The following is a 14,176-nucleotide window of genomic DNA, read 5'->3' on the forward strand; positions in this document are numbered from 1 at the left end:
GCCCGTGTTTGAGGGTCATTAGAATCTATGAATTCACTAGGAAATGAAACCCTAGAATACAAGTTTCCTAGCACTTTCCTAACACAAATTCCCATCTTTAGGCTAACAGAGTTCCCCTAAAAATGAACACATACTCCGAGGCTTTCTACTGATGACAGCTATAAAGTTGCCCCCAACACTTATCCATACCTAGGACTTCACAGAAAGTATGTTCAGATATTCTGATGGCTGTAAAGAGAGGCGTGTTGTAAATGGGAGGTAAGTCCCCCTGTGAAGCCTTTGAGGATCATTCCATTGTGGCTGTGGACATCACACTCGGAGAGGCTGATAAAAATAAAGGATTTATTATACTGCTCTCGGATCTTGGAGAAGGAGGCATGGCACACCACCTAGGGGCCATGTGGGAAGGGCTCCCGGGGACCGGGCTCCACCACACTGGTAGGGAGCTGAGAGAGTGGCCCCTGGGCAAGTGCCTTTATTGGGGGTCAGGGTGGAGCATGAAAGCACAGAGCCTGGGGGGATTTCACTGGTGCATTTGAATGTCACTAGGTCATAGTCAGGGGAGGACAAGGAAGGGAGTTGTGACAGGGACCAGGCTGCATCCCCTTGGGACACCTGGTCACCTGGGCCTGCGTGTGGGGATGTTGAGGCATCGGGAAAGTATAAAGTTTTTAAAATGTACAATACAAGAGGAGACAAATGAAATGTACAATGTACTTAATATAGTAACTTGTCATAGAAACCACTTTGTTTTTCATTATTCCATAGATCAATAGGAAATAGGGGGTCATTTAAAAGTGGTCTGCGGTGATGTCTAAGACAGTTAGGGTATAATATCTACATGAAAGTTTAGATGACTGACATTTTTAGCTAAGGAACAGCCTGGAAATGATTTTTGCCTGTGTGTCCTCTGAGCCAAAACCATCAGTCAATTCAATCAATCTAAATAAATAAAAAAGTCAAACTGGTCAGAGGAAAAACCCCTGGTGAACACTGAAGTTTCCATTTGAACAGGTTAAATATTATAAAAACACAAAGAAATTAATGTTACAATGGTTAATACGCAGAGTGACATTAGACTCTTTTACCCACTGAATGAAATAAAAAGAGTATGAAAAATTTAGTTTGGAATCTTGTCATTTACTTTAGAATGTAAATACCTTGATGATATGGACTAAACCTTATTCATCCAAGTCTACAGCATCTAGAACGGTCTTAATAAATATTTGAACAATTCCATAGGAATTGACTTATGTTTTTCTGTCATAGAAAGACCTAAGTTTTTAATAAAACTGTTTTATTATCATAGAATAAATGATATAAAGACTCCACTATTAAAAGGAATTGCTGAGTGAAATTTAATATTCCTGCTGAATTCTCTAAACTCCTAACCTGACAAAATTAATAGCAATAAATACACCTATTCATCCCTATGTCTATATACTGTATTTCATTTACACATGAGACTTAAGCCAATTTAAATAAGAAAACATTGATTTTTCAAAAGTAAGCAATTACCGAAGGGGAAGCTTCCATCGAGTATGCCACGTAGTTTACAGACATTTCAATATCACCTACAGATACCCCATGTCTTTTATACCCTCTGTTCTCCTCCATCCCATGCAGCTGCTTCTATGTATCCATTCTCCCCGTTTGTGCCAGTCCACTAGGCGACCACAAATGTTTCACGCACAGTACTGAACAGAAAGGGGGACCCGAGATGAATATTTCACCCTTTCACTATAAGGATTTCTTGATGCCTTCCTGTGTCTCCACAGAAAGTCTAGAGTGAAAAATGGCAAGTGTATGTGGAGTGAAAAATGGAAAGTACTTTTAGCTATTTGACATGAGTGGATATGAGAGTGAAAACAGCGAGCTGGAAGCAGGGGCTGGGCAGCCTGGCTGGGGTGGGGTGAGGGTGATACATTCATTACCAAACAGGAGAAGAGTGAGCCAGACAGAGCCATGGTGGCGTCTCCAAGCCACAGACTGCAGCAGTGATGATTTGCAGGAGATCAGCCCAACCTGTGGATCCCATGGGATGCCCTAGCCTGACCCTTCCGCAGGAGCTACGTCCCCTCAATTCCGAGGGGCTTTTACACAAACCTGGGGAGTGGCTCTGGAGGCTGTATACTCTTCAAAGATATACCCTGCAAATCCAACCAATTCTCAACACGTTAGAAATCTACAAGTAAACAGAATTCCAAAGCAATACCAGGTAATATTTAGACTCTTGCATGATTCAAAAAACCTGTCAAGATTTTCCAACACCTCAAGATTATCTTTATACAAATTAATTGCTCCATTGACAAAGTGTATCAGAAGCTATTAGTACAGACTTACAATTGGATCTATGACAGAAAAAAGGAGTCCCACTTCTGCCAGGGAAGTAGAAAGTTGGAAAGTGTTCCTCCCATTCTAGCTGCAAGATAAAGCGAGATAACTGCAAAAACACAACTTTATTTATTTTATTTATTTATTTATTTTTTTTTTTGACTCATCCAAGATCTAAGCTCACAGAGCAAGCAAGTAGCCTAAAATCTCAGGGAAAACCTGGCCGTCCGAGCACAGGTGCAAAAGAGCACTCGCTGGCTCACCTGCGGCAGAACACGGGCAAAGCTGACGCTGGAAACCACACCAGCAGGCAGGAAGAATTCAGCAAAAGCTCGTGAAAGTCCGCAAAGGTCATGTGTGGGCCAGCATGAGAATGAGGAGCCTCTGGAAGCCCCGAGCCCCGGAGGAGCTGACGCCACTTGCGGGCTCTTTACTACTTCCCTTGGGTGCTCGGAGAAAGGGCAGGGCGGGTTCCAGGCAGAGCACGGGGACGGTGCGGCCTGGAGGGGAGGATGGTTTGCTGCTGCCAAAAAGGCACAGAGCAGCCCCTGGACTCCTCTCTCCTGTGACAATAAAGCTTCAAGCCCCACATAGGGGAGGAAACGCAGTCCTCACCAGCTGGGAAAAGTGCAAAAGAAAAAGCTCTCCTTCGTCCTGAGGAAAGTGGAGGAAAGACCCCTGGATCCAGGACCCTGATGCAACACAGTGGATGTCTCCTACCACTGGGGGAGAAAAAGACACCCTGGTCCACACGAGACCCCCCACAAGCACTGAGGAAGACCCCCAAGACCCAGGTACACAGGGCCTGCCTGAGACTGAGGCTAAACTGGGACCAGCAGAGGGATGTCTCCTCCCCTCCCCACCGCCAGGCTAGCGAAGCACCAAGAAACAGGTGAGAGAGGGGCCAGAGCTTGGAGAGAGGCCTCTTGGGATTGGGAGGATGTGTGTTTAAGTCCCACCCCCCCAGGAAGATGTGTTTAAGTCCCACCCCCGTGGCTATGAAGCTGGCACTTGGAAAGAGGATCTTTGGGGATGTGATCAGGTTAGGAAGCGGTCACTCCACTTGGGTGGGCTCTAATCCAATGCTCAGTGTCCTCATAAGAGAAGGGAAATCTGGACACAGACACACAGAACGTAGCACGTCTGTGAGGGCTGAGAGCCACAGCAGACGGCGATGTGAGGATGGAGAGACAGAGGTTGGAGTGATGCTGCCACAAGCCAAGGACACCTGGGGCCACAAGAAGTGTGGCAGGGGGCAAAGGATCCTCCTCGGAGGATTTGGGAGGAAGGTGGCCCCACTGGCACCTCAACTTCCAACATCTAGTATCCAGCACTGGGAGAGAACGTGTTTCTGTTTTAAGCCACCAAGTTGGTGGGAATTTGTGAGGGCAGCCCTGGGAAACCCATGACCCCCTCCCCAGGCACAGGTGCCCAGGGAAGAGCAAAGGCTGATGATGGAGGGGGACACTGAGAAGGGCCCTGTGGCACACAGGCCACCACTGCAGATGCAAGGAGGCATCAGAGGAGTTTGAGGCTGGTGATGCAACTAATGTGACCAGAACAGCAACAAAACCCAAATCCAGCTCAGAACACACCTGCCACTGACACAATCCACCCTGAAACCACGACGTGTGATTTTTATGAGGCATCATCAGCCAAGCGTGTACGGTTTGTTCCCAACTCTGGGCTTCATCGTTTCAGTGAAATGTGTAGAAATGGGAGTGGCTCCCACGTGAGCATCCTACCAGAACGGCTCTCAGTGGCCACATCCAGAGAGCTGACTAGAAACACAAGTGGACTTAAACCGCAGCAAACATGCTACTGTAGGTTAGATATTTTGAACAACGTTTCTTGAAAGAGATAATCCTGTCTCCAAAAGGAAAATTGTCTTTCTTGGCAAAATTTAAGAATTTCTAGAGGTATCATGGGAGGACGGATATTCCTCTTGGGTAGTTTCAGGGCTGATCCGCCCAGATGCAGAAAGTCAACCCTGATGACAAGAAAAGAGGCCACGGCCCAAGAACCCTCCACATGGGGTGGCAGAGGCAGGGCAGAGGCTCCAGCCCAGTGCCGGTGGCCAGAGACCAAGCTGGACCCCCAGGAGCAGCACCCAACCAGCAGTGCTGCGCCCTCCGCCCAGCAGGGACCCTGCTTTGCCCTGGGCGCACTCCTTCCTTCTCAGGAAGCTAATATAGAAATTGGAATTCCAAACATATGTTAAAACATTTATTTGTAGTTTAAAATATCTTCATCCTTTTTTAAGGAATAATAAACAGCACTACATAGTGTAAGTAACTTAGGACAATTCCTGTATTTTATCAATCTGTTTACCAAATGAAAATTTTACCACCATTTTATCATTTCTGCCCAACACTCTGAGTTCAGCATTATTGAAAGCACTGGAAAATGCAGAGCAAAGTATCGTCTATAGCAGAGGGAAAACCTGAATTGCCTTCAATGAACCAAGAGGATTTGAAATGAAAAATACAGTGAAGCAAATAATTACCTTGAAATGGATCTTAAATATGCAATTGCTTATAAGAGCAGCTGCATTTCAGAAAAGTCCAAGATACATTGTTGGAAGAGCAGACAATAAGAAATATGCATAAAACTTAATACAGTCATGTACTACAGAACAACATTTCAGTCAGTGATGGACCATATATTTGATGGTGGTCCCGTAAGATTATAACAGCGTATTTCAGTGAACCTTTTCTACGCTTAGATGTGTTTAGACACACAAATACTTACTGTTGTGCTACAACAGCCTGCGGTGTCCAGTGCAGCACGTGCTGTGCGGGTGTGTAGCCCAGGAGCAGTAGGCTGTACCATACAGCCTGGGCGCCTAGTCGGCTGCACCATCTAGGGTTATGTAAGTGCACTCTGTGATGGTCACAAACGATGAAATTGCCTAACAGTGCCTTTCTCTGCACATACCCCTGTCATTAAGTAATACATGACCATATTCAAAGATACTTTTCTTAACTAAAAATGAAGGGTCTGAATTCATGTGTAAACAGTCATGGCCATCATTTGTACTCTTTTTGAGCAAGGGCTGTCTAGATTTGGATCTCAGAGCACACACCTGTAATGGTTCATTTTATGTGTCAACCTAAGTGAGCCATGAGACGGCCGAATTTCTGGTTAAACATTATTTCTGGCTGTGTCTGGGAGGGAGAGAGTTTAGCCTCTGAGCTGGTGGGCTGCGCACAGCACATACCCTCTGCCCCCACTAGGGCTGGGCCTCGTCCCGTCCATTCCAGGACTGAATAGAGAAAAAGACAGATCTACAACACACTAAGAGCAGAAATCTGGAACTTGCCCTTGAAATTACAGTTTAATTACATTAAACTTTGCAAGAAAAAAATGTGGAATAAATGGCATGTCTGTAGACCAAATTATTAATAAATGGTTCTTGAGATCATACCCATTGGCACACCTTTTGGATGACACACATTTTGCATGAATTAGATGCAAGGGATTTACATACATTTGGACATAAAACATAATACTCATTTAAGTATGATAATTAGAAGGCTGAACTGAGGACCAAAGCTAAGCAACTTCTGATGATAAAGTAATAACTTTAGATCAGGTCTCTACCACAACAGTAAATGCAGACTGTGAACAATACTACAGCTTACTCTTGAAAGAAAATTTTTTCTTCTTTAGAATTTCATTTTACATTTATCAATGGATGCGAGAGCAAATTAGACCGTGGGGCCAAGTTCAAGTTAAGATAGTCTCTTTTCAGGATTCCAAAGATAAAGTCACACTTGAAAATATGTTTAACTTATTTTCACTAACTGCAACTGCAAATTAATTAAGTTTATAAAAATATCTCACAAGAAAAGACAATAATGTTTGATTAAAGTTACGGTTTTTTCCCTCATTCTGATATTAGCCAAATATTTTAATTATCATAGATGGGGATATATTAATATTTATATGTAGTATTCAGAATTCCTTGAAGAAATGCATAGAAATTGGGTATATTTGACTTAGTGGAAAATTATCCTTTGTGGCAAAACATTAAATGCACAGAAGTCTTTTCAGATTTCATGCAATTTTAAGCATCAACTAAAAATATTTTGGTGCTCATATACTTCTATTCTGCTATTAATGCTTCTATAATATAGGTACATGTACCCATATAATACATGCATATTGTGTACACATATTAGTACATGTATATGTATAAAATATGCATACATAATGTTATAAATAGTTATATTTTCCTTCTTATGAAAGGAGTATAAGTAGTGCTGAACAATTATTTATTACTGAAAAAAGTTGAAATGGGAAAGTATTAAATAATAATTTAAGACCAGATAATTTATTTTTGTGAAAGAATATGTTAAAAGACTATGTGGGAAAAAAAGACTGTCAGGAATAAGTATATATACTGAAATATAAATATTCAAGGATCCTGGGTATACAGAATCATGGGACGTTTTTTTTTAGTTTTTTAACATTGTTATTTACCAAAATTTCTAAGAGAAGCTAGTATTACTTTTATAATATTGAAACACATTTTCAAAAATAATATATATTCTAAAGGTTTTTTTCCACCCAGAAAAGCTCAACTTCCTTATTTCCAGACGGGAGCAGTGTGGCAGCAGGGGAAAATTATATTAGCTGCTTAATCCATTTTCAAAGATTTTCAAGATGGTTTAATTTTATGTTAAAAGAGTGTAACTACTGAGAAAATGAGGGAGTAAGCCACAGACTGAGAGAAAATATTACCAAAAGACATATCTGATAAACGACTGTTATCCAAAATATATGAAGAACTCAAACTTCAACAATACGAAAATGAACGACCCTTTAAAAATGAGCAAAATATCTGAGCAGACACCTCACCAAAGAAGACGCACGGCTGGGAAATAAGCACATGAAAAGACGCTCAGCGTCACGTGTCCTTAGGGAACTGCAAACTAGAGCAACAGCAAATGGCCAGTACAGACCTACCGGAACGGCCAAAGTCCAGAAGGCTGACGCCAACGCCGGAGAGGACACGGAGCACCGGGAACCCTCACGCATCGCTGGTGGGACGCAGAGTGGTGCAGCAACTTCGGAAGACAGTTCGGCATTCTCCTACAACGCTAAACATACTCTTATCATATGATCCAGCAATTGCATTCCTTGTATTGACCCAAAGAAGTTGAAACCTTAGGTCCACACAACCACCTGCACGCAGTGTTTACAGCAGCTTTCTTCATAATTCCCGAAACTTGGAAGCACTAAGATGAACTTCAGGAGGCGAGTGGATAAACTGTGGCACATTCAGACAGTGGAATATTATTCAGCAGTAAAAAGAAATGAGCTATCAAGCCTTGAAAAGACAAGGAGGAAACTTAAGCACATATTATTAAGTGAAAAAGGCAAATCTGAAAAGGTCACATACTGTATGATTCCAATTCTGTGACATTCTGGAAAAGGCCACACAATGAAGATGGTGAAAAGATCTAGGGCCGCTCGGGAGCAGGGGGAAGAAGGGGTGAACGGGCAGAGCACAGAGGATTTCAGTGCCGTGAAACTCGCTGTATGGTCCTAACATGGTGGATACGTGGCATTGTGCTTTTGTCCAAACCCACGGAACGCACAACAGCAAGAGCGGACCTTAACCTAGACTGTGGGCTTTGCGTGATGGTCGTGTGTGGGTGCAGGTGCATCGATTGTGACAAATGCAGCACTCAGGTGGGAGATGGTGACAGCATGTGTGTGAGGGGGGAGGATACCAGGGGACTCTACTGTCTGCTAAATTTTTCTGTGAACCCAAAACTCTTCTAAAAATAAAGTCTATTTTTAAAAGTGAAAACTGTATTTATAAATATAGGTAAATCATCCTTGCCTTTGGGGATTTTAAATCATTGGTTTGAATGCAAGGAATGATATGGAGAGAGAGGAGAGGGCTGCAGAATAGTCTTGCGGCTCTGCGAGGGCAGTGGAGGGAGGAATGCCTCAGACAAGTAGCGTCGGCCCCTCTGGGAGCCTTTCTTGTCCCAACCCCATAGAACTGGACCTTCCCCACGGACCTTCCCCTTCGACCCTCTGCTCCTGGCTGCTAGAGCCACGTCACACACTGTCCTGCTCATCTCCAGGCACATGCGACCCTCACTGCTGGATGCATATATACATACAGGGCCTCTTGGAGGAAGATTCTGTGGTACATAGAACATACAGAACATGGTCTCAGGGTGCAAATAAAGGTCTCTCCCTCTCTCTCTCTCTCTGAAAGGAGGCTCAGACCAGATGCAAATAAAACCCTTGTTTTCTGCAAACTAAGAATGAATGTCGGTAGGAGAGAGAGGCACTGTGTGCATGAGTGGGGACAGGGAGGTGTCCTACAGCTAAGGACAAGTAAAAAGACCTCTTATTTGGAGCCACTGGCCTAAGCTGACATCCTTTTGCCCGTGACCTTCACGGGTGATATGTGTCATTGTGTTTCCAGCAGTGAGTAAGGTCTTGGGTTCACTTAGCTAAGACACCTCTGACACTTGGGCCCTGAGCCACCTACAGCTGAGCCAAAGTATTCTCATCTGTAAATGAGGATACAATTTTCCTGAAAGAAGGACTAACCAGATGCTGTTGGGAGGTTCCAAACACCTCTGAGAATAAGGAAGGTGTTATAGTTTGCCTCTCCCTTCTTAAGAATCTGAGCACTCACTTGCACGTTGGCCACAATTACACCACCTCCACCATTACCTCCACCACCACCACCATCATCACCATCACCACAACCACTATCACCGCCACCACCTCCACCACCACCACCTCTACCACCATGACCATCACCACCTCCACCGCCACCACCATCACCACCACCTCCATCACCACCTCCATCACCACCTCCACCGCCACCACCACCACCACCACCTCCACCACCATCACCACCATCTCCACCACCATCACCTCCACAATCACTTCCACCACTATCACTGCCACCTCCCCCATCACTACCTCCTCCACCACCACCAGCACCAGCATCGCCACTACCCCACCAGTGCTACCACCTCTACCACCACTTCCACCATCACCACTGGCCAAGCCAGTGGTGATCTGTTTGTTTTTTCACTCATAATGCTCCCTGTACCTAGAAACACCATTCCCGTCATGGCTACTCATCTTCTAAGATGTATCTTCCAAGATTCAAAGGGTATGCAGCCTTTCAGACCCCTCTCCCCTAGGAATAGTGTTAGTGAATTCCTTAAGTCAGTCTTTGTACTTTGCCTATACCACTTACAAATACTTACCCACGAGCCTTGTAACAGGTTATTGCATGCAATACTTTATAAAATATAGTTAATTTAAATTATGAAACATTTTGTGTAAGCCATTTTCTCATCAATAAAATGAGAATAAGAACTATAACCTACCACATAAGGTCACGTGAGAATTAAATGGATTAATACAGGTAAAGTGCATAGATTAGTGTCTAGTACATAAGTGCTTGATAGATGTTAGATAGCAGAATAATTATTCTATAGTAATGTATAGAAAATAACAGCTAACACATATGTATTTACCATCAATATTAAACATAAATTATGATCTTGGCATACAGTATTTGCTCCAGATTTTTCTTTTTAAAAGGAAATTAAACATTATAGATAATAAAATATTAAAGCCAGCCCATCTTGACTTCTCCTCTTTTCTCCCTCTCCTCTGTTCCCTACAGCTAACCAACATTGGAAAATCAGTAACTTTTATACCACTGTGTGTTTAATTACATGTATTTTTTAGTTTTTTATTTATATTAATGATACTATAATGTTTGTATTCACCTAAAACTTTTTTTTTTACCCAACATTATGGTTTTGAGATGCACCCATATTGACTGTATATCTCTATTTCTTTTAACTGTGTCATAGTGTTGCACTTACTGATTGGATCACTAGGGCCATTGCTACCCTACCCAGGAACCATTAACTTGCTTCCATTTTTCACTGTCACAGTTATACAGTGACAACAAATACCTATATATTTAGATAGATGGGTAGGTAATAGAAAGATAGACAAACAGAACAGAGAAGGAGAGTGAGAGATAAAGAGAAAGGTAAATCTTACCGTGCACGTGTACAGAGTTTCTTTATGGTAAACATTTACAGTGGGTCAGGCTAGACCGAGCTATACTGCAGTAACAAACTAACCCAAATATCAATGGCCTGGCATTATAAACCCTGTGTCTTACTCATGTATGTCCCAAGCAGTAGGCTCTGTTCAAGGACCCAGATTCACAGAGGTCCAATGTCCTTCCAGGCTCACCAGCAGGAATTTATGGCTTCTACAACAAGGAAATGCCTTCATGGTCTACAATTCTGATCAACAATATCTTTCTGCTTACTTCTTTCCTTGCACAGAAAACGCTCCCGTTCTCTCTAAGGGGGACAAAGTTCCACCCAGTCCCTGCATCCAGCTCAAAGTCCAAGTTCTCCGAGGGATACACAATGGTCTCTCCATCTGTTGGAAACCAGGATAACTGCAGTAAATTTACAAATGACTTTTCATACAGAGAGGGTAAGACTAGGATACATACGGGGCAGTCCTTGGGCCATAGCATTTCTAAAACCCTGCAGAGAAGACACTCTGAGGCTCCCTACCAAGAAGCAGGATGCTGTCCCTTGGTTAAGTCCTGTTTCACACTCTGGACCGAGCTCCATCCACTTGTCCCTGCGTGGGCCCTCCTCTATCTCCCCCAGGACACACCTGAAGTGGGCTTTGGGGACTGTGCCTCCCTGGGGGACACAGTGTTCTTAACTTCCTTCCTGCTCCTCCTCATGGAATGTCAGGGGACTAAGGATGGTCTTAGGTTTGGAGCAGTCACAGGCTTTCTTACCTGAAGATTCCTGATTTCCTCGGCAGTAACACTCCCTCAAAAACTCAGTAGACTTCCAATATATTTGCTTCCAGTCAGTTCCACGAGTCCACAGTTTACTTAGTGAAGCTCAGATCTTTTTCTTTGCTCTCTCATTCTCGTCGCCCTGTCTCTCACTCTCAACGTCCAGTTGAAGTCTACACATGGTGAAAATTTTAAGTAGTTGCCACCATTTTATTTCTAAAAACAGGTGAATCATGCTCCAGGAAGAGCTGATGGATCTTACAGAGAACTGCGATGAACACACACCCCTAACAAAGACCTCGGGATCCATAGAAAGAAAACTGTTCCCTCTCTCCCTCTTTCTGTCTCTCCCACTTCAAACTCTACTATTCCAAGTCAAAATTGAATCTCTCTTATCCGTACTCATCACTTACTTTGGATCTTCAAAATAGCCCCAGACACAGCTGTTCAAAGGAATAAAACTTGCATTTATTCTAGATGCTAGAGTAGATTTTAGGCAAAATAGATATTTTTTATATTATTGATAATTTTGTTATTAACTAGGCTCATAATTGCAGTATTTCAATGCCAATAAAATCAATATTATTCATTACTAATACCATACAATTATTAATATTATTATATGTAATTATATTCTTTTCTTAAATTTTATTTATTTTCATTTTGTTTCAGAATATTACAGTGGTGCAAACTTTTTGGTTACATAAATTGCTTTTGTTACATTTAAGTCAAAGTTAAAAGTGTGCCTTCCCCCAGACAGTGTGCATTGTACCCCTTAGGTGTGAATTTACCCATCCCCTCCTCCCCCCACTCCTGCTTAATTTACGATGAATGTTATGTCCATATGTGCGCATTTATTTTTTTATTTTTTTTTTTTATTATTTTTTTATTATATATATATTTTTTTCAATTTAGTTTTACAGAATCAAAGAGTCTAACAGTATATCTTGTTAGATACAGTATGTCCTCATAATGTATACATTATTTCTTATACAATGATATGAAATAATATGGGAAATATTCATGATAAATTATTAAGTGAACAGTGCAAGTTAAAAACAATAGTTTCATATTTTTTTCCCCACCCCCCCTTTCCCGAGTCAGCACCTTCAAGTGTTACCACTCCCCAAACGGTGTGCAATGCACTCATTGTGTAGGCATACCCCCATCCCCTCCCCCACCCCCCACCTCATATGTGCGCATTTAAAAAAAGAAATCCCAAGTTGAACAGTTGCCGTGAGGATCACAGTCAGCTAGGGCAGGTGCAGTGCAAAGCACCACGCTGGTGTTGCGACCTCTGCGGAACACGGCCTCATTTCCAATCAGAGAAGATTATTTAGTTACCTGCATACTAAGTAGAGCACTACTAGGTTTATTAAAATGCATATATATAAACTCATGCTGGTGAATACTTGATCTGTATTACTGCAGTGCTGAATCGCTGTTCTTATCAAATAATCAAAACATTTTCTACAGTGGAAAGTTATTAACAGAAAGCAGAACATACTTTAACAACTAATATTGTTATGAATACGCATACAAAAGTAAAAACTAATCATATATGTACATGTAAATTTATTTCAGTATCTTGAGTAGAATATACATACCACATTAGTATTTTTAGGAATTAAAACTCATAAAATGGGATGAATCTTTATCAATTTATACTTTTGCAAACACTCGCACTAGGTACCCGGCAGTTGTGAATTTTCTTTGGTCCTTTGTCCAGTCCCTTGAGAGTTATTTACTGTTTCTTCAAATTTTACAAATTGTATAATAAATTTTGAAAGCTCCCTTAAAATAAATGAAAATGAATGTAATAGATTAGAAGAAATATATTAAGCATGAAAGAAAATTTCAAAACAAGCATATATTTTAGGACACATTTATCTAAAAACAGACAAGATGAGACTTTGCAACCACCACTTGTGTTTTAAAGGATATTTTCAGGGTCTTGGCCCTGAATGCAACAAAGATTCTCTAAATATCTAGATGCTACCCTGCAGCATTTCCAGACCAGGTACAGCGCGGCAGCGGAAGTAGGTTGACCAAGAACATAACAATGTTTAAACTTCGGGTCCATTCACTCTCGTGGCCAAGACTGTGAAGGTGCTTTCTCCATTTTGTATCTGTAACTGCACCTTATTCTGAGGACACACAACATGACATGAGGACCCACAAACTCTGGGTCCACCTGTGCGCTCACTCAGCATCCACTGCAATGACCTTCTTTCATGGCTTTCTCGACCACATAAGCTGGAAAGTGGGATGTTCTGTTTTCTGGCCTCCCTACAGCTAAGAATGACCCTGGCACATGGTGCCAGCTGACAAGATGCAGGTGGGAGCACCTGGAAAGCACTGTCCTTCCTAAATAAAACCAGAAATCCTCATGAGGAGAAGTTTTTTTCCACCTGCCCTTCGCCTTGCTGTTTCTTACTCCAGGGAACCCGGACCTCATACCTGAAGACAGCCCTGCCGAGAGCCCGCGCAGGGAAGCCACACTCCAAGGGAAGCGGTGGGGGGTGGGAGGGGAGACAGAAGAGCCCTGGTTCCTTGGTGATATCACTGGGCCCAGGACACCTGCACCTAAAAGTCTTCCTGCTGCGGATCCTAATGAGCCTTTCCATATGTAAACCATCATATGGTTTCCTGTTGCTCCCAAGCCTACCAAATCCTGAGATTGGAACTATAGTACCAACTCTAAGAAAAGTAACTTTGTAAAATATAAACTTACATAACAAATGCTATAAATCAACCACTTACTTTTTAAATTAAAATATTCAGAATAATATATATATAGGGTTTTTCAAAGACTTAACATCACTAAAAGCTAGAATTTGAGAAAAGAAAGCCATTCATAGCCACATGACTCCCCACTTTCCTGATTTCTGCCCATGAGAATTCACCCTCAACTCTAAAGTTTTTTCTAATGAGTTTATTTCTTTATTACTAAATAGTATGTAAAGATTGAGGTTTAAACCTTGGGCTAAGAATTCTTAA

Source organism: Eulemur rufifrons, chromosome 15, assembly GCF_041146395.1.
Source record: "Eulemur rufifrons isolate Redbay chromosome 15, OSU_ERuf_1, whole genome shotgun sequence".
Classification (NCBI taxonomy): Eukaryota; Metazoa; Chordata; class Mammalia; order Primates; family Lemuridae; genus Eulemur; species Eulemur rufifrons.